This window comes from Danio rerio, chromosome 24 (genome assembly GCF_052040795.2).
Source record: "Danio rerio strain M-AB ecotype USA chromosome 24, GRCz13ab, whole genome shotgun sequence".
In the NCBI taxonomy this organism is placed as follows: domain Eukaryota; kingdom Metazoa; phylum Chordata; class Actinopteri; order Cypriniformes; family Danionidae; genus Danio; species Danio rerio.
The window spans coordinates 34,865,001-34,887,500 of NC_141044.1; the positions used below are offsets into that span (position 1 = coordinate 34,865,001).

Genomic DNA, 22,500 nt, shown 5'->3' on the forward strand with positions numbered 1-22,500 from the left:
GATTTCTCTAGTTATATCGTTTCAGTCGTTTGATATGCTGTCAAATATTTCGCCAAACAGTCCTTAGGGATGCGGGGACACGCAGTCAGATATTTCGCGAACAGATCCGCCACTTTTGGCGCTCATAAACAATCATAAAGCTCTCGTGCTGCAGGAATGAGGAGGTCTGCTAAAGGCGCGCAGCTGTGGTGCAGTGAGGGGTTTGCGTCTTTAATAAACTATGGCAGTTTGCGTTCACTGAACAGTAAGAATGATTAATAAATCCATATCAAACAGTCCCTTAAAAGTCACGTCTCGCTTTCGGTTTCGGGCTTTGGCGCGTTTTGCACTCACACACAAAGCCCAAGTGTACCGCGCTCAGGCACACCTCTTCCAACCGGGCCAGGGCCGGCCAAGTGAACCGTGCTTGAGCGCGATTCAGCGCACTCACACTTCTCAAACGATCCGGGAAACGGGCCTGGGCACGGTACGGATGGCATAGTGTGAGTAGGCCCTAAGTCTCAACTGTTTAACCATAATGGCCCTATCATACACCCTGCACAAGGCGCGATGCAATTGTTGTTTGCTAGTTTCAGCTTGGGGCAGGAGTCGTTTTGACATTTTGCACCATGCTGTTTCAATAGCAATTGCGTTCTGGTCTAAAAGAGGAGGCGTGTTGAGGCGCATTGCTGTGCTTTGCTATTTTGAGCATTTTTTGGCATTTTTTCTGCATGTTAATATTGACCAATCGAAAAGCAGTTTAGGAAATACATTCAATAACATCTGGCCAATGAGTAGGCCCACATGGAATCTGTGCGTGCAGAATTCTGCAGATTTTTAGCTCATAATTAATTCTGTTTATTTACTTGAGTAAATGTGTGTAAATCTATATTTATTCAGTTTTTAAATTAATTGCAGTAATATTATTGACTAATATGAAAATGTTATACAATGCAGTTTGTACAGTAATATTCTCTGTCTTTAGTAGATATAGTATATGAGAGACTTACTTTGTTTACCAAATAAAGTGGATCTAATTGGATTTGCATTTTAAACATTAAATAAAAGTAAAAAATAGGCCTAAAAATGTCCCCTAACATGCTTTGAAAGTTAGACACTATGAATAAATAATTGTAATTGTGTTGTGTAAGTAAAAGTTAAAAAGATTATATTTTTTATTTCACATATTAGGTTTTAGTTATGATACTCCCAAAATAATTCCACAGAAGTCTGCAGATTTTTACCAAAATTCTCAGCAGAAATAGCAAAAAATGTCAGCAGATTCCATCTGGCCCTACCAATGAGTAATGTGGATTTTGTCACATGACTGCATTTTGGTTCTTTTCTACTGGTTCAGACCAAAGCAATCAGTAGCCCCTTTCACACATACAGACCTTTCCGGAAAATTACCGGCAATTTTCCGAAAAGGTTGTATGTGTGAACAGGTCCTTTTTGAAAATACCGGTAAATTCGTTCTGGCTATTTTCCGGAAAGAGAAGTTGTAACATTACCGGCAATTTGCCGGAATGCTGCGCTGTGTGAATGCAGAAGGAAGATTCCCGTAATAAGCGCGTGCACGTCTAGAACGTGCTGACGTGAGACTTCTGCTTTAGCCAATCACAACAGTCAGACGCATTTACGTCCGCGCGGTTTGTGAGAATAAAAGCCTTTAAATATTTTTCCAGACACATTTAGCTGCTAGAAGTTAGACAGATCATGTTTATATGTTCTTCTTAATGCCAACTGTGCAAATAATCATCGATAAGATGCTTATGATAAGCCGTTGTTTGTTTACCTTCAAGCTTTGCGTGTGCCTGTGAAACAGCCTGTGAGCGTCGGCACACGCACGTATTATGAACATCTCGACATGCGAATATGATCCTGTGAAAGTTGTTTACAATATTGATCATCAAAAGAGTTTGTAATTTAGTCAAATGTTTACAAATACAAGCGCAGCCGTTTAAAGCTCATTTGTGGTGAATGATGTCAGAATTTACCGGTATTTTGGAATGGATGTGTGAATGCTCTTTTCCGGACAAATTCCGTAATGTCCTTGCCTGTGTGAACAGCGCTTTTTTGTATATACCATTAAAGTCGTTCCGTAAATTTTCCGGATATTTACCGGTATCACTGTGTGAAAGGGGCTAGTGTGATGTGAAAAGGACCCAAAAATGGCAGAAAAATGCTGCAGTGTATCATTTGTTAACCTTGGTGAGGAACAAATGAACCGAACCACAGATGTGAAAGCACCCTAAGCAGAAGGAAAATTAAAGAATGAATGACGTTTATCTGTGTCTTTCTATCTACTTTTTATTTGTTTTAAATATGCAAAATAACTCATGCTTCATAAATAAGGAAAAGTTAATGAAGACTATAAGCTTGCCTGTGCCGAATTTAGTCATGCATTTCCAACATGTCATAATATGACTATCATGCCAAAATAAACAAATGCAACACCTGTTGTAAACAATCCTGACTCATATTTTAAGGTGCTATATGACTCACATCAGGCTGTTGAAGGCATTGAACACAAGTGACGGGAAAAAAAAACAGCGCAGAGCCCTTACACGTGAGAGCGACAGTAAGCCAGAGGTCAGCAGGTGTGCATGAATATCTTTCACTTGTTCAATATGATCGATTGTTTTAAGTGGGGAGTTCATCTGTTCTCCTCATAGATGGCTGTTAAATATGCATCAGTTGGCATTTGTGTTGCTGAATCGCAAGGTGACACAATCTGATGTTTTTCACAACATCTGCTATTCTGTCCTTTTCCTTTTACAATCAAATTTCTAGGGTATTTTAAGGATTCTGAGTCATTTTGTAACAAATGCTGGATACAAAATATGGATTAAATACTTTTCGGAAATTTGCGCATACAGTTAAAGTGAAAATTATTGTTTCTCCTTTAATTTTTTTTTCTTTTTCAAATATTTCACAAATGATGTTTAATAGAGCAAGGATTTTTTCCACAGTTTTTCCTGTAATATTTTTTTCTTCTGGAGGAACTTGTTTTTGGCTAGAATAAAAGCAGTTTTACATTTTTTTTTTAATTATCAATATTATTTGAGTAAATTCACCAGAGACTGCTGTCGACTGACTTATTGACTGATTGATCAACATACCCATCCTTCTTCCCCAAACCCAACCAATAGTTTTTTCAAAAGCACAGATTGACCAACGCCCACCCACTTCCCTAAACCCAACTGACTGTTTTAAAAAGCAATCCAGAAAAAGAAAAGCCATCGCCTGATTTTTACCACGTTTTCAGATTTTACCACATTATCACCTTGATATTTACTTGTTTGTTTTATTTTTGGCTTTTGTTTTGTCTTACCCACTTTCTGGAGCTGTTCTTTGCTGGACTCGATCCTTGTCATCATGGTCAATTCTTCTCTGCATCTAAAGTCTGACAACCTACATGGCAAGCAACTGGGCAACATGACAGCAGGAAGTCTGTCCATACGGAGGTAAGTTGTCAGCTGGTAAGTGCGAAAAGGTGCGGCGTCATACTGTCCCGTATCGTTCATTTTAAAGACGAAATGCAGCCATGCGTACTTCTAGCTACAAAATTTGTGATCTCCAGAAACATACTGAATATAGGGCTATATTTTCAGAACGATCATATGGTACAATTACCCTAACTTTCCTTTTTTTTTACCTAATTAATCTAGTTAAGCCTTTAAATGACACTTTAAGCTGAAAACTGGTATTTTGAATACAATATTGTTCTTGTAAAATATTATTTACTGTCATAATGGCAATTATAAAAAAAATCAGTTATTACAAATGAGTTATTAAAACTATTATGCTTAGAAATGTGCTGAAAAAAATGTTCCTTCCATTAAAAAAAAAACATACAGGGGGGCTAATAATTCTGACTTTAACTGTATATGTGTGGGTATTTGTGTGTACATTCAAATATGCTTATTTTTAGACATGTTTATATTCATATTCAAATAGTACATAGTACTGATATTATAACTTTAGAAGAATTGTCATGTCATGTTATTTTCATCCGCTTATCCGAGGCCGGGTCTTGGGGGCAGCAGTCTTAGAAGAGAACTCCAGACTTCCCTCTCCCCGGATACACTTGTAGTGTGAGTGCAAAACTAAAAACTCAACATCAGTTTAAAGGGACTATATTATATGCATTTATTAATCATTCTTACTTTTCAATGAATGACAACTGTCATCATTTATTAAAGATACAAACCCCTCACTGCATGTCAGCTGCACCTTCAGCAAACTTCCTAATACATGCAGCATGAGGACTTTTATGATTGATCATTTATAAGCATCAAAAGTGGTGGTTATGTTCAGCAAAAGGTTTGACTGTGAATCACTGCATATGCTGTCGCCTCACAGCAAGAAGGTCACTGGCTCGGGCCTCGGCTGGACCAGTTGGCATTTCTGTGTGGAGTTTGCATGTTCTCCCTGTGTTCGCATGGGTTTCCTCTGGGTGCTCGGGTTTCCCCCACAGTCCAAAGACATGCGGTACAGGTGAATTGGGTAAGCTAAATTGTTTGTAGTGTATGAGTGTGAATGAGTGTGTGTGGATGTTTCCCAGAGATGGTTTGTGGCTGGAAGGACATCCGCTGCATAAAAACTAGTTGGATAAGTTGGTGGTTCATTGCGCTGTGGCGACCCCAGATTAATAAAGGGACTAAGCTAAAAAGAAAATGAATGGATGAATGAATATAACTAAAGCAACGTCCATTGTACAGAGTGAGTTGTTAAACTGTATTAAACTAAACAGCATGCTCACACTCAGAAGGCAAAAAAATGCGATTGCAGGCCAAGGGGCCTAGTGTGAGTACACCCTTTGTGTCTTACTGTACCTCCATCAAAAGCTCCACTGTATATGTTTGTGATCTGATCCACCGGGTAGAGATGGGTTGGTTTTGTCTCTGAATGATTTATTTGTTGCTAATGACATCTAAAACCGTCCTCTGACATGATTACCATCTGTAGACTTAATGAACCAAGCCGGCTCTTATTACGCATTGATTGAGAGCATATTGAAGCTTATTTGGCCTTTGTTGTGGTCATAATGATATTGGACAGTGAAATGCATATATCCCAGTTTCTCTTCAATCAGTTAGCCGGAGCTAAATGCAAATGGTCAGCATGTGGTTATATTAGGATGACATTGATATCAGTGTGATATTAAGGCACTGGATTTTCTTAGATATTAAAGCTGTACTGAAATGTGAACCGTTAGAAAATATTTAATGTCCCAAGAATGATGTATCTGTAGGTCAAAAAGGATGTCAGGCATATTTTAGGTTTTTAGTGTTTTCTTTTTTAGTTCAGTTTATAGTTCTTTTAGTCCGAATAATGCCATGAATCACTGAATCACGTGGGTAACTGCTGCTCAAATTTGATCTCAGTGTAACGTTACTGTTCTAATAAGTAACTGAATAAGAGTATATATTGGATTATTTAGAGTCAGAGGGGGGTATTAGGCTTGTTAGAAAATAAGTAAGATGCGAATCGTTTCAAATGATTCAGTTCGATTTGGTGAACTAGTTCAACCGGCTTACTTTGAAGATCCGGTTAAAAAGATTCGTTCGCAATCGCGATACAGAAATAAAACCCATTGTTGGGCACAAATGTGTTAAAGTATTAGTATAAAGTGTCTGTATTTAATTGTCACCGCGCAACTCTCATGTCCACTCGTTGTTTTTGTCGCGGGAGCAACAGTGAGGATGGCTGGAGGAGAGCCGGCTTGATCTGGCCAATGGCTGCAGGACTACAGACTCAGTGGTGCCGTACAGGTCAAACACCTGGCAGCGCGAATTATATTTACTTCTAAACAGCTTATAGTAAGATTATGTATTAAATACATTCACAAATACGAAAACGAAGGTTTTTGCTATAAATATATTCAGTTAGTTGTGTATGTACACAATACAATTTCAGTTAGTTCTAGTTTTTTTTAAAAAAACTCTTGTTTTTATTTTTATTGTAGTTATTAACAATTATTGTAAATTTTGGTTTTTGTTTTTCCGTTCGTATTTGTTAACTATAATAATCTTGTTAACCACTGAGCCACCGTTCTGCCCCTTCATCGAAAATATGTTCCTGTAAAAATTATTACTGTGAAAAGGAACAAACTTTGTTGATTCATACTGCCTCATAGCATTCGTTTTACCTAGAAACTCCAGTCAAACGGGTGTTGCTGCGCTTTGTGGTTTCATAAAAATGTAGGCTGGAAAACGTACTTCTGTGTTGACTTTACTCCACATAAATGAAGTTTTTGAAATGTATTAAATAAAATACAAGCAATTTTTCACTAAATTACTGTTTTATTGTATTTTTTTATCAAATAAATGGTGCCTTGCTGAACAAACTAGGCCCTTTATGTTGTTTTTCATATCACCTGTTTTCTCAAAGCAGATCAATATGACCTACATCAGTGTGAGAGAGCGAACTCTCCAAGAGCTGTCCATGTGTTTCCTGCTCAGTGTGCTATGGTCTAAGTGAATGTCGATCCGCAGTTTCCTTGTTTCAGGAACATTGACCCATTTTCCCATCCTGACTCACGCTTTCCAGTCTGCCATTGACACACTGCCTTTGTTTCTTTGTTCCTCTTTTCATTTCCACCGATCACCTTCCAGAACAGGGCAGATCCGCTTGCTCAGTGGTGACGTATGAAATACCGTTTCTCAATTTCTGTTTATGACCACTGATTAGTCATTTCACACATAACATCAAGTCTTTTTCAAAATCACAGTGCTCGCAGACAGTCTCTGGACCTGCTGCATCTCAGACACCATCGTCTTAATAATTGATAAATTATTGACTGACATCATAAAATATTAACAATTTTGATTGTCGGTAGTTTTAAAGCACACTGTGAGAAGCGCTGCACGATATTGGAAATATCTGACATTGTGACATTTTGTCAATATATGTTGTGATATAAATGTAATGTCACCAGATGATTTGAATAGTTTTTATTGGAAAGGTTTCAATTATTTAGATTGACTGGGATGATTATTTTTGTAATAATAATACATTAAAAGCATAAATAAATGCAACAGAGCCAAAATAAATAAACAAACAAATTAAATAAATAAATAAAATGAACAAACAAACAAATAAAAAAATAAATAAATAAACAAACATTGTTTATGGTTTTCTGGGGAGTCTAACAGTATTGAAGTACTAAAGTTTAACAATCAAGCATACAATAACATGGTCACCATTCTATAAATATTTGAATGTGTATATATATATATTTAATAATATCTTTATCATTTATTTTAGGGTTGTCCAAACTCAGTCCTGAAGGGCCGGTGTCCTGCAAAGTTTACCCCAATCAACCCCAATCAGACACACCTGGTCTAACTAATCAAGCCCTTACTAGGCTTTCTAGAAACATCCCTGCAGGTGTATTGAGGCAAGTTTGAGCTAAAATCTGCAGGACACTGTCCCTCCAGGATCGAGTTTGGACACCCCTGATTTAATCTAAATCCTGTGTTGTAACTATTGAGGATACACACATTGTGATATCAATCCTCAAACTATACAGTGAGTGACAGTTCAAAATGACTACCTACACGTCTGATGCTGCCACAGGACAAAGGGGTTAGTAAAATGTAACTGTGTAACAGCAATTTACCACAGTGGGCACAAAGGGACGGGATGCGAATGGACAGAAATATACAGAGAATCCGGATCCTTTAGCTCTGAAATCTGATCCGGCACCTCATTTTACCAATCCCCCTCCTCACACGCACCCCTACCCCGCTTTTTACTTTCTTCCTAGACTCCCATTGCAACCCTCTTTACGGGATCCGAAATTAACAAGTAAAGCACTGACTATACAGTACCTGTAAATACCTTGTACACTCTTAGAAATAAAAGGTACAGCAGCTGTCACTGGGACAGTACCTTTTCAAATTATACATATTTGTAACCAAGGAGTCCAAAGTGGTAGCTAAAAGGTGCACATTAGTGGCCAAATGTACCTAAAAAGTACCTTTGAGATACCATTATGGACTCTTCAGGTACAAATATGTACCTTTTGGAAAGGGACTGCCCTAGTGACAGCTCCCGTACCTTTATTTCTGAGAGTGTACATGAAGATGAAATAATAAAACCAAAATATAATTCCTTCTTAAATCATTAAAAACTTTAAGTTTTATTATCATCATAAACTTAAGTGAAATGTGTCATCCTGGTAAACAAGGAAGACAGAGGTGGTTACCTTTTCACAAGTTTATTAAAAACAAAGTCACAAATCACAAAAGGAGTTCAAAGGGTAGCTGTATATGCTGTTGTGATCTTCACACACAGCAATACGAGTATCAACAGTGTAGCATTCGATCTCACTAGAAGTTTGCTCGCTGTACACACAGTGGGAGAGTATACAGATATACAGTTCATCTAGTTGGTAGTGGATCTTTTGGTAAACACAACTCAAATGTAAGCATTCGATTTCACAAGGTGTTTGCTCTCATTAACCACTGCAGGTGAATACTCAGATACACAGTTCATCTAGTTGGTGGTGAATCTTCTGGTAAACACTACACAAGTGTAATCGGTGAGAAAGATCAGTTAGCAGATAAAGATCATCCGTAGGTGAGTATGCAAGCACACAGTTCATCAGAGTGATAGCAAATCTTCTAATAAACGGATAAGAATAATCACTTCTTTTGATCAGTATGAAGGACTCGAAGACTCATAAGGAACATCCATGGAAGAAGGTGAGAAGACGAAGGAGCAAAGGTGAAGACAACCATCTGACTTCTATTCCGGCAGACGAGTGAACCAAGAAGGTGTGTATTTATAATGTCCATGGGTAATGAGGAACAGGTGCAAGTAGTTGGTAGTCTGGTGAAGGTACACGGGATTGGATGGAGGTGGTATGTGAGGAAGAACGTTGGTTGGGTGAGCAGGAATGAGCCTTGGATGTGAGAAAATGAGGATTCATTTTGGAAATGAAAACTAAAGAAAAAAAGAACAACTAAAATGAAAATGCAAAATAAATAGATAGATAAATAAATAAATAAATAGTGTTCTAGCCTGAATATACCTGTAATAACAAGTACAGTGTTTGGTATATTAAAGAGATAGGACTAAGACATTTAGTCATTTTTGATTTACATGTTTCTTTGTTAATTATATTTTTCTTTTTTGATTTATGTATTGATTGTTGTACATAAATAATAAATTCAAAATTAAATAGGCCTAAATAATTATTTATTTAAACAGAATACTTGCCATCGTAACACAGGAAAATTGTCAGGCGCATGCTCTAAAAGGCTTTAAAGACAAATACAGTTTGTTCCACTTAAAACGTGATCAGAAAAATATTTATGACAGCTATTATGGCATCATGATAATCATGTTTATGACAGATTTATGACTAGTTTTATTGTCTTGGCAATGTCAAGTTGTCATGACAAAGATGAAGACTGGTTGTGATGTATTTGTTTATGTCAAGTTGTCATAACAAACGATGTCATCTTTGCATTTAAAATATCATAACTGAGCGAATGACACTTAATAACTGTTGTCATATAAGCATCCATTAAATTTCATTCACATTCATGACATGTCATATCCTGATTATAAAGGTTTCCTGACAGTCTTATTCACCCCTTCATGTAAAGTGTTACCAAAGAGGCTAATTTTTACAATTTTATACAATTTCATTTGTACAAAAATGTATGATTTTTAAAAGGAGGTGTGGTTCCAAACCCCCCTAAACCATGTGCACTGCAGACTTGAAACGCAGAGAGGAATTGACCACGTTGACGGGGTTCGAGTCTGGCGAAGAACGGTTCTAAAAAGCAGGTTAGAAAAAAATGAGTAAACAACAGGGTGAGAATGTAGTAAAATCTGAAAACATGGTAAAAATCAAGCGACTGCGAGGGTTTTTCTTTCTCTGCGAGGGTTTTTCTGGTCAATCGGTGCTTTTGAAAACACTATTGGTTGGGTTTAGGGAAGGAGGATAGTGAGTCAGTCGATTGGTTAGTCAGTCGACATTGGCTTCTGGTGGACTTACGCAAGAACATCAGGCAGGAATGGCACTCGCGAGAGAAATTTGAGATCTCAAAAAGTGTACATAGCGGCCTCTGTTGGATTTGAAAACAAAAACTGCAAAAAAAACGTAGCTACAGGGACATATTTGGCGCTCTCCAGAAATGTATATAGGGGTACGTTTTCAGAGAGAGCCTGGGATGGATATTAGAAGCATTTGTTGTTTGCTTTTTGCTGTCTGCTAGAGTGTTTGGTCCCAGAAGTCATGACGACAGCCTGAAAAAAGCGGATAACCTTTGAATCCAGGAACCGGCGTGTCCATCCTCTCATTCTCCTGACTCAGCACAACAGTTCAGAGGCCGCAAAACCAAAACACAAGCATCCCCTTTGGAAAATATTGCGATGTGTTTCTTTCTGTCTGCTTCTGTAGAGCACACAAACACAGAGGACTGTTTGCTGTCGCTCTGGCTCGCCAAACAACGTCCTGACTGATCTTTCCTTCTGTAGCCGGAAAGGGATTGTAGAGGAAATTCGGGAGCACAGAAGGCTTGTAAATGTGAGACGGAGGCGTGGGGAAATGGCTTTTGTGGGAGTTTCTTGTAAAGCTGATGAAGATTGAGTTGAAGAATTATCATTATGCTTCTCTAGGGGAGCATCAGTGTTGATTTGAGCATCTGCAGAGAACGGAGAGAACTAAACCACACATTCACTAAAAATAAACGTGAAAACTGTACATCTAAATAATGCTAATTCAAATGTTTAATAAAAGCAGCAATTCTGCATTTGAGTTGTGTACATAGTCTGTGGAATCTTGCTTTATCACTACTCTTGTTTATTATTTCTGTCTTAGGTTCTCTTTATTTAAAGTAATTTTCTGCATTCATTTCTGTCTATAAAAAGATAATATTGTTAATAACCATGTTATGTTATGTAATAAAATAATAATTTAATAAATTAATTTCAATTTAAATTGTTAGTTAATTTAATTTAAAGTCATAATTTAATGGCATTTAAAATCGTCATTTAAAATCATAATTTAATTGAAATTTAAAATTGTAATTTAATTTGATTCATTTAAAAATTAGTTTCATTGTATTTCAAATAAAAATTGTAAATTAACTTAATTTAAAATCTTAATTTAATTTAAATTTGTAAGTTAATTTAAAGTTGTAATTTTATTTAAAACTAATTTAATTTAAAATCTAAATTTTATTTGATTTATTTTAAATCATAATTTAGTTTATTTAAAATCATAATTTAATTTATTTAAAATTGTACGTTAATTTAATTTAAAATCATAATTTATTTTGATTTTGAATTTTATGTTAGTTGCATTTAAAATTGTTATTTAATTTAAAATTGTAATTGAATTTAAAATTGTGATTTAATTTTATTTAATTATAAAATCATATTAATTGTATTTTATCTAAAATTGTAAATCAATTTAATTTAAAATCATAATTTTATTTAATTTAAAATCAAAATTTAATTTAATTTAAAATTGTAATTAAATTGTTTTATTTCATTTAACTTTTAAAATGTAAGTTAATTTAATTTAAAATTGTAAATTAATTTAAAGTCTTTAGCACACTGCAGATTGAACATGCATAGCTGTTAATTTATTAGTACTTAATATCTCTATTAATCATTTGAATAATTATTTTTTTATAATAAAATTATTTATTGACATTAATAATAATTTTTTTTAAAGCTCCAAAAAATGTGATCAAGAATTGAGATCCTGGCTAGGGCGATGTATAGTCTCTTGCATGTACAAACTCACACATTTCCGATTCCCGTCTGATGTTCTCAAACTGATTTGCTCTTTCTCTTAACAGAAGCTGATAACCTGACTGATGGCCAATGAAATTAATAACGGTAAGAATGATATCATCCATCATCTCAGGGGAAGCAATTTAGACCTTTTTAAAGATGCAACAAGTGTGGTTTTAAATGAGTGAGTGTGACGCCCGCAGCTACAGATGCTGAGAGACGAGATAAAGATGAAGTCAATCTGAGCCCTGAAGCAGAGAGAGATTATTGTTGACACCCACCAGCTGCTGCTCAACACTACGCATCACATTTACTTCCTGCGGTGACTGATTGAGTTTTTGAGATTCTGAATATTATATAGCAAATACAACTCAAATGTCATTCTTTGTGTTAAAGGCAGTGAGTTTTATGTAATGTTAACACTCTTATGTAATGTTTAGTTGTCAATCAAAAAAGTTTCCTGAAACGATGTATCTTTTTTTAAACATGCATTTAAATAGATCAAATCATTATTATATCAATGTATATTTTAGATCAAAATGAATTTAAATTTATATAATTTTTATATATTATATTAATAATCTATATATCTATGTCCATTCATTCTGTCATCCATCCATCCATCTATCCATCATTCTACTGTATCTTACCGTCCATCTATTTGTCGGTCTGACCATCCATCCATCCATCCATCCATCCATCCATCCATCCATCCATCCATCCATCCATCCATCCATCCATCCATCCCATCACCTATCTATCTATCTATCTATCTATCTATCTATCTATCTATCTATCTATCTATCTATCTATCTATCTATCTATCTATCTATCTATCTATCTATCTATCTATCTATCTATCTATCTATCTATCTATCTATCTGTCTGTCTGTCTGTCTGTCTGTCTGTCTGTCTGTCTGTCCGTCCTTCTGTCATCCGTCTATTTGTCTGACCATTTATTTGTCTTTCTGTCTGTTTGATAATCCATCCATTTGTCCTACCATCTATTCAATCATTCATTCAATCCATCACCCATCTGTCTATTTCCCTGTCCATCGGTTTATCTCTGTCTATTCATTCATTCATTGATTTAATAATTCATTCATTCAATTATTCAATCTGTCTATTCGTCCTTCTATCTGTTCATTCATTCATTCATTCATTCATTCATTCATCCATATGTCCATTCGTCTATTTCTCTGTTTGAGAGAATAGATCATCCATCTGTTTATCCCTCTGTCCATCTACTCAATAATTAATTAAATAATGAATGAATGAATGAATGAATAAATAAATAAATAAATTAATTCATTCATTAATCTGTCCATTTATCTATTTGTCTGTCTGAGAGAATAGATCCATCTATCTATTTATCCCTCTGTCCATCTACTCTTTCATTCATTCATTCATTCATTCATTCATTCATTCATTCATTCATTCATTCATTCCACCATCCATCTGTCCATTTGTCTATGTGCCTGTCTAAGAGAATAGTTCCATCTATCTGTTTATCCCTCTCATCATTCATTCATTTATTTATCCATTCATTCATTCATTTATTCATTCGTTCATTCAATCCACATCTGTCTGTCCATTTATTTGTCTGTCTGACTATACACCATCTGTCCTACCATCCAGCCATTAATTTATTCAATCCATCACCCATCTATCCATCTTTCATTCATTCTGTCATCCACCTGTCTATTCGCCCGTCTATCTGTTCATTTATTCATTTGTTCGCTCCTTCATTTGTTCGTTTGTTTGTTAGTTAGATTGTTCAATCATTCATTTGTTCATTCTATCATCTGTCCATTTGTATATTCCTCTGTTTGAGAGAGTAGATCCATCCATCTGTTTATCTCTCTAACCATCTATTCATTCATACATACATTCATTCATTCATCCTTGCATCCTTTTATCCTTCTATCGGTCAGTCTGTCTGAAGATTCATCCATCATTTGTCTTTCAGTCCGTTCTTCTATCTATCCATTCATTCATTCATTCATTCATTCATTCATTCATCTATTCATTCATTCATTCATTCATTCATTCATTCATTCATTCAATCATCCATCCATCCATCCATCCATTGTCATCAATTCATTCATTCATTCATTCATTCATTCATTCATTCATTCATCTATGCATTCATTCATTCATTCAATTATCCTTCCATCCATCCATCTATCCATCCATCCATCCATCCATCCATCCATCCATCCATCCATCCATCCATCCATCCATTTTCATTCATTCATTCATTCATTCATTCATTCACTCATTCATTCATTCATTCATTCATTCAAAATTAGTTTTATTTCTAATATATTCAGGATAAGTAATACATCACCTCAAATACATTTACTAAACAAAGCGTTCATTAAACTGTCCCTGCATTCATTGTGCTGTTAACTGGAGTCCTGCTTTCATGAGCACATAAATCAATAATGATTGAACTCCGGCAAACAACAAACTGTCAAACGCTGTGATATACAGGCTCATCAACCCCATTAATATATTTAATCAATGACTAATGAGGCGATGAGTTAATTCCTATTTATCGGACGTGCTGTATAATTCACACAAACTGACAAATATCTCTGGATACACCCACATAATTTACTAATATTTATCAAAACTGACAGGAGCCATAAACCTCGAGGACAGTGTGCTGACGTATCACATCTACTGCAAAGCTAATCAGTATTTAATCAATAGGAAAAAAATTAGTTTCCTGTGATCATCACTGAGTTTCTCTTCTTGTCAGGTGTCTGATGTGTGTGAAACACTTTCCTAATTTATCCTTCCTCCTCGCAGAACTTACAATTAGCGCGCTTCCGATTAACAAGACAACCTGGAGTCAACAGAGCTGATGAAGGAGCCTTTAGAGACCTGCGGCTCCTCAGCGGCCCACAACCGTTCTTCATTATCTGCTCTGATTTGCATGAGGTTGTGTCTGTCATACGTGATGCAGGATTACTCACGGCTTTATTTAGGAGAGTTAGAGATCATCTGAAAATGAGAAAACATAGTAGACTAGACGTGCTGTATTTGCAAATACACCAGGACTTGGAAGCATAAGGTGTACAAAAGTGTTGTGCAGCATTCAGAATTGATTTGAGTGTGTCCTTGAGGTTGCAATGTTTTGATTAAGAGGAAACGGTGCTGAGATGAAGTATTTATTGTACCTGAAATTTACTTAGGCTGAGTTACACTGAGTTTGGATGGGTGAGTGAGTGAATTTATTTATTTACTTACTGTATTTAACCAGTAAGATTCTTAAGTAAGACTATATCTGTTGATCTGCTATTATAAATAGTTGTACATCAACAAACTAGATTTATACTGTGGTAATTTACCAACAAGAGCTTTTAAAATCGAAACAATGTGAATAGGCAGATACATGGGTGGCTGAATAGAAACTGGTAAATACAAGTATAGATGGGTGTGTGGATGGATGGAAACGTGGATATATACATACGCAGCTCAATGGATGAGTTCACAGAGGTGGAGGGATAGATGATTGATACATAGATGCACAGATGATTGGATAGTTGGACTCATGGGAAGATAGATGGATGAATAAACAGAATCATGTATGGATGAAAATATGAAGATGGATGGATGGATAAACAGATGGATGGATGGATGATGAATAGATGGTTGGATGGGTTTGAAGGATGGTTGGATAGAATCATGAATGGGTGGAAGCATGAAGATAGATAAATGGATGGTTGGATGGACGGACGAACGGACGGACTGACCGATGGATGGAGTCATGGATCAATCAAAACATGGAGATAGGTAGATAGATGGATGGATGTATAGATGGATTGATGGATGGATGGATGTACAGAATAATGAATTTAGATGGATGCAAATAGATGGATGGATGGATGGATGATCGATGAATGGATGGACAGATTAATAGATGGATGGAAATAGATAGATGGATGGATGATGGATGGAAGAATGGATGGACAGAATCATAGAGAGATCAATCAATAGATGGATGGATGGACGAACAGATGGAATCATGAATGGATAAAAACATGGAGATAGATAGATAGATAGATAGATAGATAGATAGATAGATAGATAGATAGATAGATAGATAGATAGATAGATAGAATCATGGATGAATGGAAACATGGAGGTGGATGGATGGATGGATGGATGGATGGATGGATGGATGGATGGATGGATGGATGGATGGATGGATGAATGGAAAGAATCATGGATAGATGGAAATGAATAGATGAACAGAATCATAGATGAATGGAAATAGAAGGGTGGATTGGTGGATGGATAGATGTATGGATGATGGATGGAAGAATGGATGGACAGAATCATGGATGGATGAATTGATAGAACTGTAGATAGATGGAAATGTATGGATGGACAAAATCATAAATCAATGAAAATAGATGGGTGGGTGGGTGGGTGGATGGATGGATGATGGATGGAAGAATGGATGGACAGAATTATGGATAGATAGAAATAGATGGATGGATGGATGGATGAACGAATGAATGGATGGATATATCGACAGAATCATGGATGGATGGACGGAAATAGATAGATAAATGGATGGATGGATGGATGGATGGACAGAATCATGGATGGATGAATGGAAATGGATGGATGAACTATTATTTAGGAAATATATTAGTTAACCAAAATCATCAGCAATGAAGTATAAAAAATATGCACATTTAACTGCAGTAACATTCCTGTTTTTCCTCTAAAGGTTTCTCTCCTTCTGGCAATCAGAATAATGTTAAATAAAGTCCACAGCAGAATTCTGCAACCTTCACAGCATGAAAATCAAGTGCCGGTGTAATTCTTCTCTCATTTTACCCTCTGACCAGCTCTCATTTATTCCCCATCAGCGGCCCCTGTGCTCCAATCAACATAATCTGTTTCTGTTTGACCCACATCTACAGCCAAACAAAAAGTCTTGACTGAGATTTTGCCTGTTTTTTTTTTTTTGTTTTTTTCTCCTGTTGGGAAACAAATTAGAAATAAATCAAGCCGTTAGTCTGAACGTCAGGTGGCCGGCGCAGACATATTAACGTAATTTACATGAACGCCACAGGAGATTTCTGTCCACCGCTGGCCAGGTCTCATTAAATTAACGCGATAAAGCCCTGTTCTCATTAACAATTACTCCCTACCATCAAAACGATGCTATTGAGCCCCGGATCCACCCTGCTGTCATTGAAAATCAATGTTGTAACGTTTGCTTGAGCTCACAAGGGGCGCAATTAGCTGATCACATTATCCTAAAGAAAACTCATTCCAGCTAATACAGTGTTTATCTTGGTCCTCAGAATAATTCACAGTGAACTCAAGGAGCAAATGGTATCACGATCCGTGCACTCTCGGGATAATCGCTGTTATGATTACTCATACTTGGGGTTAAGGATTTAAACAAACCCCTGGGATCATCTGGGATGTGTTCAAAAAGAATTTCGAATATATCCCAGATTGCCTGACTTGTTGCCATTATCCACATTCAATACAATGTGAAGCATCATCCAGAGGTTTGAGGTCAGCACACTTTCCTAAAAGAAATTAGCACTTGGATTAAATTTGAAACTATAAAGACTTTTTCAAAATGAAGGATTTTTTAAATATATGCTTTTATTTTCAATTACTTCAATCAAAATAATGCATAAATATCACCTGGTTTCAACATAAAGGGCCCTATCATACACCTTGCACAATAAGGCGCAAGATGTGTATTGCTCGATTTGTTGCTTTTTTCAGACTAGCGCAACCCTAATTTTCCCGTTTGGCGCCACGTTGTTTAAATAGCAAATCTATTTGCACCACTTTGTGGATTCATGGGTGTGCTGGTCTATAAAGGAGGTGTGTTAAGGCGCATTGTTGGCATGTTGCTATTTTGAGGAACTGAAATAGACTGTGCCGCTGACCACTTGAAAGCTGGGCAAAATCATGTGTCTATTCGAATCCAAACGCTTAAAAATTGCTTAATACACACAGGATGTACAGCAATACACAAATATCTTTACATATAAAAAAATTAAAGGATTAAAATGTTACAAAAATTATTATTTTCTACATAAACATAACAACCACTAAATGCCTTCCTTACCTCAGGAAGGGGGGGGGAGAGTTAAGTTTATTCATGACAATTTGCATTTGTATAATGTTATTATAATTAGTAGTGTTATTTATTACATGCTTATTAATATTTGTTTTAATGAAACAAGTTTAGATTTGTCCACCTGTCGGTTTTTGGACACCATATGGGGCATAAAAATAGGATGTGTGTTTGGATATAACTCGCTCGCTTCGTTATTATTGCCCATTTATTCATTTGTTGCAAATTAGAACTGAATTAAGAAATAGTTTAGAAACAAATCTTTGCTCTTAACAAACTAAATTAATTATGTTGGCTAATGGATGTCTGCAGTGGTGTGCGTACAGCACTGTTTCCTTATCAGCAAAAGTAAAGGAGTAAAGAGTAAAAGTAAAGTAACAAAGCTGAATGGAGGAGGCTCGTTCTTTATATTCACGCTGCAGATGGTCTTTAACTGTTTTTTCGCTGGTAAAGCATTTAGTTTTTCCACACATAGTCCACCATGTAAATAGCAAATGTGCCATGGCACAACGCAACTGACTCTTAGGCTGCGTTTACACTGCAGATCTTCATGGTCAAATCCAATTTTGTGACTGTATCTAATTTTTTTGATGACCTGCTTACATCATCTTTTAAACATGACTCGTATCCGATTCAGCTGCGGTTTTAGTTTAAATGGCAGCCTGGGTGAACCAGTTTTGCATTTACACTGTACATGGCAAAGATGCAATGACTAGAGCAGGCGCTGACTGACAGCTGATTGAAACAGAGCACTCTTTACTCCATTTCTGCATTTAATCTGTTCAGTGGGTTTCATTTTTTTCTTTTTTCTTGACAAGTTGTTTTACTATATGTTATGGCAGAAAAGTTCTCATTTGGCCGCCATCTTTTAATCTAGGCATTTTTAAACCAGTTGGCATCTCAATGTAATTTTCATGCTGTGATTTATGTATGTGATGTATGTTTTAGTTTATTTTGTTTATGTGGCGGACAGTGCGCTCTTTCTCTTTCTATCTCTCGTTAACCTGCTTAAATACTCGTGCCACATGACAATATGAACTCTTTTTTAGTCGTGTATGAGATTTAAGGTTTGGGACTCTGCTGAAGTCTGTTCTGAAATGAAAGTGTCAGACTTGACGTCATTTGGTATGGTTTTTAATGATGCACGACTCGCATTGACAGGTGAAAATCTGATCTACCTGCTCACACTGCAGACACGAGAATACAGATCCGATTCATATTGGATAAATGTCCACATATAAACAAGGCCTGAATGCCTAAATCTGATTTGAGAAAATCAGAATCCATGTGATATTTTCCCTGCTTACATGTTCATGGGCCATATCCAATTTGTGCCACATGGGAGAACAAAATCGGGTGTATGTCGCTTTAACCATACAGTGTAAATCAGAGGTGGGCAATCTCGGTCCTGGAGGGCCGGTGTCCTGCACAGTTTAGCTCCAACCCTATTCAAACAGACCTCCCTATAGGGTTCAAGTGATCTTGAAGACACTGACTAGTTTGTTCAGGTGTGTTTGACTAGTGTTGGAACAAAACTCTGCAGGGACACCGGCCCTCGAGGATCAAGTTTGCCCATCCCTGATGTAAATGCTGCCTTAAAGGGAATGGATAAGGAGACTCTGACGCCCAATTCACATGGGGCTTCAGCGTCAACGCTTGACTGAAGACGTGTCTGAAGTTGGGGCTGACACTATCATCATAGCAGCGTCAGCCAATTAAATTCAGTCAGCAATTGGCCACTGTGTAGCTGGTGTATTTGCATACAGTGATCTGATTGGCTGACGCTTCCGTCGACGCTTGAAAAGTTGAGCTAGTCCCAACTTCTGCAGCGAGCAACGCTTTAAGCGGCGCTGCAGATCCACAATGCAGTTCAGGAACTAATGGCACCCATTCAAAGTGAATAGGATGCGTTGACGCTGATGTCCCGTGTGAATGGGGCGTGATGGTTTAATGCACTTCATGCTCCAAACACACCCATAACTCATTGAGAGAATAAGCACAACCTTGTTAGACCATGTGCCGGGATGCAAACCGTATTTTTTCATCCTTAAAATAGCAAAAGTGGATTCAGATGAATGCTTTTGCACCATGCGCTTTAGATTTTGCGCCTAAAATGTTAAAATAGAGCTTGATGTGTTTGAGCTTTGCCTATTTACTTTATATCCATACATTCCAAGAATAAAGCGTTCACACGACTGGAAAATGAGATTTACTTATTAGGAGCTTCAGCAGTCGAGTGGCCCGCAGGTCTGAAACTGCTCATTTAGTTTCATCTCTGTCATTCTGCTCTTTCAGTGGCTTTAATTGCCGTCTCTTCCAGGGTCTTCTCTCTGTATTCGCTCCCCTGACTCTAATTGTACGGATATTTGCGGCTACGGATTAGCGTGTTAGCCTTGACTGGTACATTTCAGATGATTAAAAAATTTACTAGAATTGCAAAGCAGTTTTTTTGACGCATGCATTGAGGCAAAGCATCGAGTTGGCATTTGAATGAAGCATTTTTTTCCCCGATTTAATTCAGCGTTATGTGATTACTGAAGTGCATGTCAGTCTGTCAGTGCAGATCTAGTGTTTAGCTATTTTTGTCTTTCTTTAGTGTGAATTTTAACTGAGTTCTAACTTTTTTCTTAGTGGATATTTAGCAAGAATAATAATACATTTATATGTTCTTTTCTAAAATCCAAAGTGCTACAACAACAGAGATAATCAAACATGCATTAGAGTGATCAAGAATCTAAAAATGCAATCTGAAAAAGATGAGTTTTTGTGAAGTATCGGAAAAATTAAACATGCAAAATTATCCTGGAGTCCAAATTAATTAGTAAAATACACGCTAATTTATTAAGTACACCTTACTAGTATCAGGTTGGACCCCCTTTTGCTTTCAGAAATGCCTTAATCCTTCATGACATGGATTCATTAAGGTACTGGAAATATTCCTCAGAAATTTTGGTCCATATTGACATGATAGCTTCACACAGTTGCTGCAGATTTGTCCGGTGCACATCTATGATGTGAATCTCCTGTTCTACCACATCCCAAAGGTGCTATATTGTATTAGGATCTGCTAACTGTGAAGGCCATTTGAGTGCAGTGAACTCATTGTCATGTCCAAGAATCCAGTCTGAGATGACTTGCGCTTTATGACATGTTATTCTACTGAAAGTAGCCATCAAAAGATGAGTATACTGTGGTCATAAAGGGATGGACATGGTCAGCAACAATACTCAGGTAGGCTGTGGCATTGACACGTTGCTCGATTGGTACTAATGAGTCCAAAGTTTGCTAAGAAAATATCCCCCACACCATTACACCACCACCAGCAGCAGCCTGAACCGTTGATACAAGCAGGATGAATCAATGTTTTTATGTTGTTGATGCCAAATTCTGACCCTACCATCCAAATGTTGCTGCAGAAATTGAGACTCATTAGACCAGGTAACGCTTTTACAATCTTCTATCGTCCAATTTTGTTGAGCCTGTGTGCATTGTAGCCTCAGATTCCTGTTTTTAGCTGACAGGAGTGGCACCCGGTGTGGTCTTCTGCTGCTGTAGCCCATCCACCTGAAGGTTCGATGTGTTGTGCATTCAGAGATGCGCTTCTGCATACCTCGGTTTCAAGAGTTCCCGATTAGATATGCTTGGCGTTAATAGCAGGTTTGGCATGCTGTCCCGGGGGAGAACCCTGGGCTCGGAGATACTTGAGCCCAAGGCTCCCGCCTAGTCAATAAGCATATAAGGGAAGGAAAAAGGAGGAAGAGGAGGAGATGGGGTGGAAGGGGGATTTTTCCAAAACGAAAATAGAGCAGTAGGGAGAAAACGATCCATTTATAGTAAGCTTGGGTCACTCTGATTGGATTATTACTGATTACAGATAAGAAGCCAGTCATATTCAATCTTATCAAGTGCTTCTCTCGAAATTTGAAGTTTGTGAAACTTCACTTTAACAAGGTAGAGATCGTTGATGGTTGACATCCACACATTGATGCTCTTTTGACCACTTAAATAAAGACGCAAAAAAGTATTACAATATGTGAAGAGCTTTATTCATCTGAATGCTTCAATTGCTATTTATAAAATTATTTGTCATTTAGATATCAGGTATTAGTTATCAATTGACGTCAAATCAATTAGAATTTTTGATGTGTCTTTTGACTTGTTTTTTTGACATGTTCTTTGACATCAATGTTAATGTCAATTTGTGTCATTTCAACATCAAAGTAGTGACTTGACCTCAAATCGATTAGCATTTCTGATGTCTTTTTTTTAAAGGTTTTTTTTACGCCAATGTTGGATGTCAATTTGATGTCATATAAATGTTACAGTAGATGTCAATTTAATGTAGTTTTGACATCAGGGTAGGTAATTGACATCAAATTAATTTGCATTTTTGATGAATTTTATGACATGTTTTTGGACAGCAATGTTACATTCCAGTTTTAAGTCGTTTTGACATCAAAGTAGTCAATTGACCTCAAATCGCTTTTTCATTTTTTGACATGTTTTTTGACATGTTTAATGACGTAAATATTAATGTCAATTTCATGTCGTTTTGATATAACATCAAATCAATTTTCTTTTTTTTCTTTTTTTACATATTTTTTGATACCAATGTTCATCTGATT

The 22,500-nt window shown here is 36.6% G+C and overlaps 1 long non-coding RNA gene across 1 annotated transcript in view; it reads left to right on the top strand.

Annotated features, from left to right (window-relative positions):
- Positions 1 to 22,500, top strand: part of LOC147838080 (uncharacterized) — a 982,747-nt gene that overhangs the window by 477,445 nt on the left and 482,802 nt on the right. Inside the window, exon 2 of the long non-coding RNA XR_015525240.1 lies at positions 1,351 to 1,566. This is a non-coding gene — a long non-coding RNA (uncharacterized LOC147838080). The remainder of the gene's footprint in view (positions 1 to 1,350; positions 1,567 to 22,500) is intronic.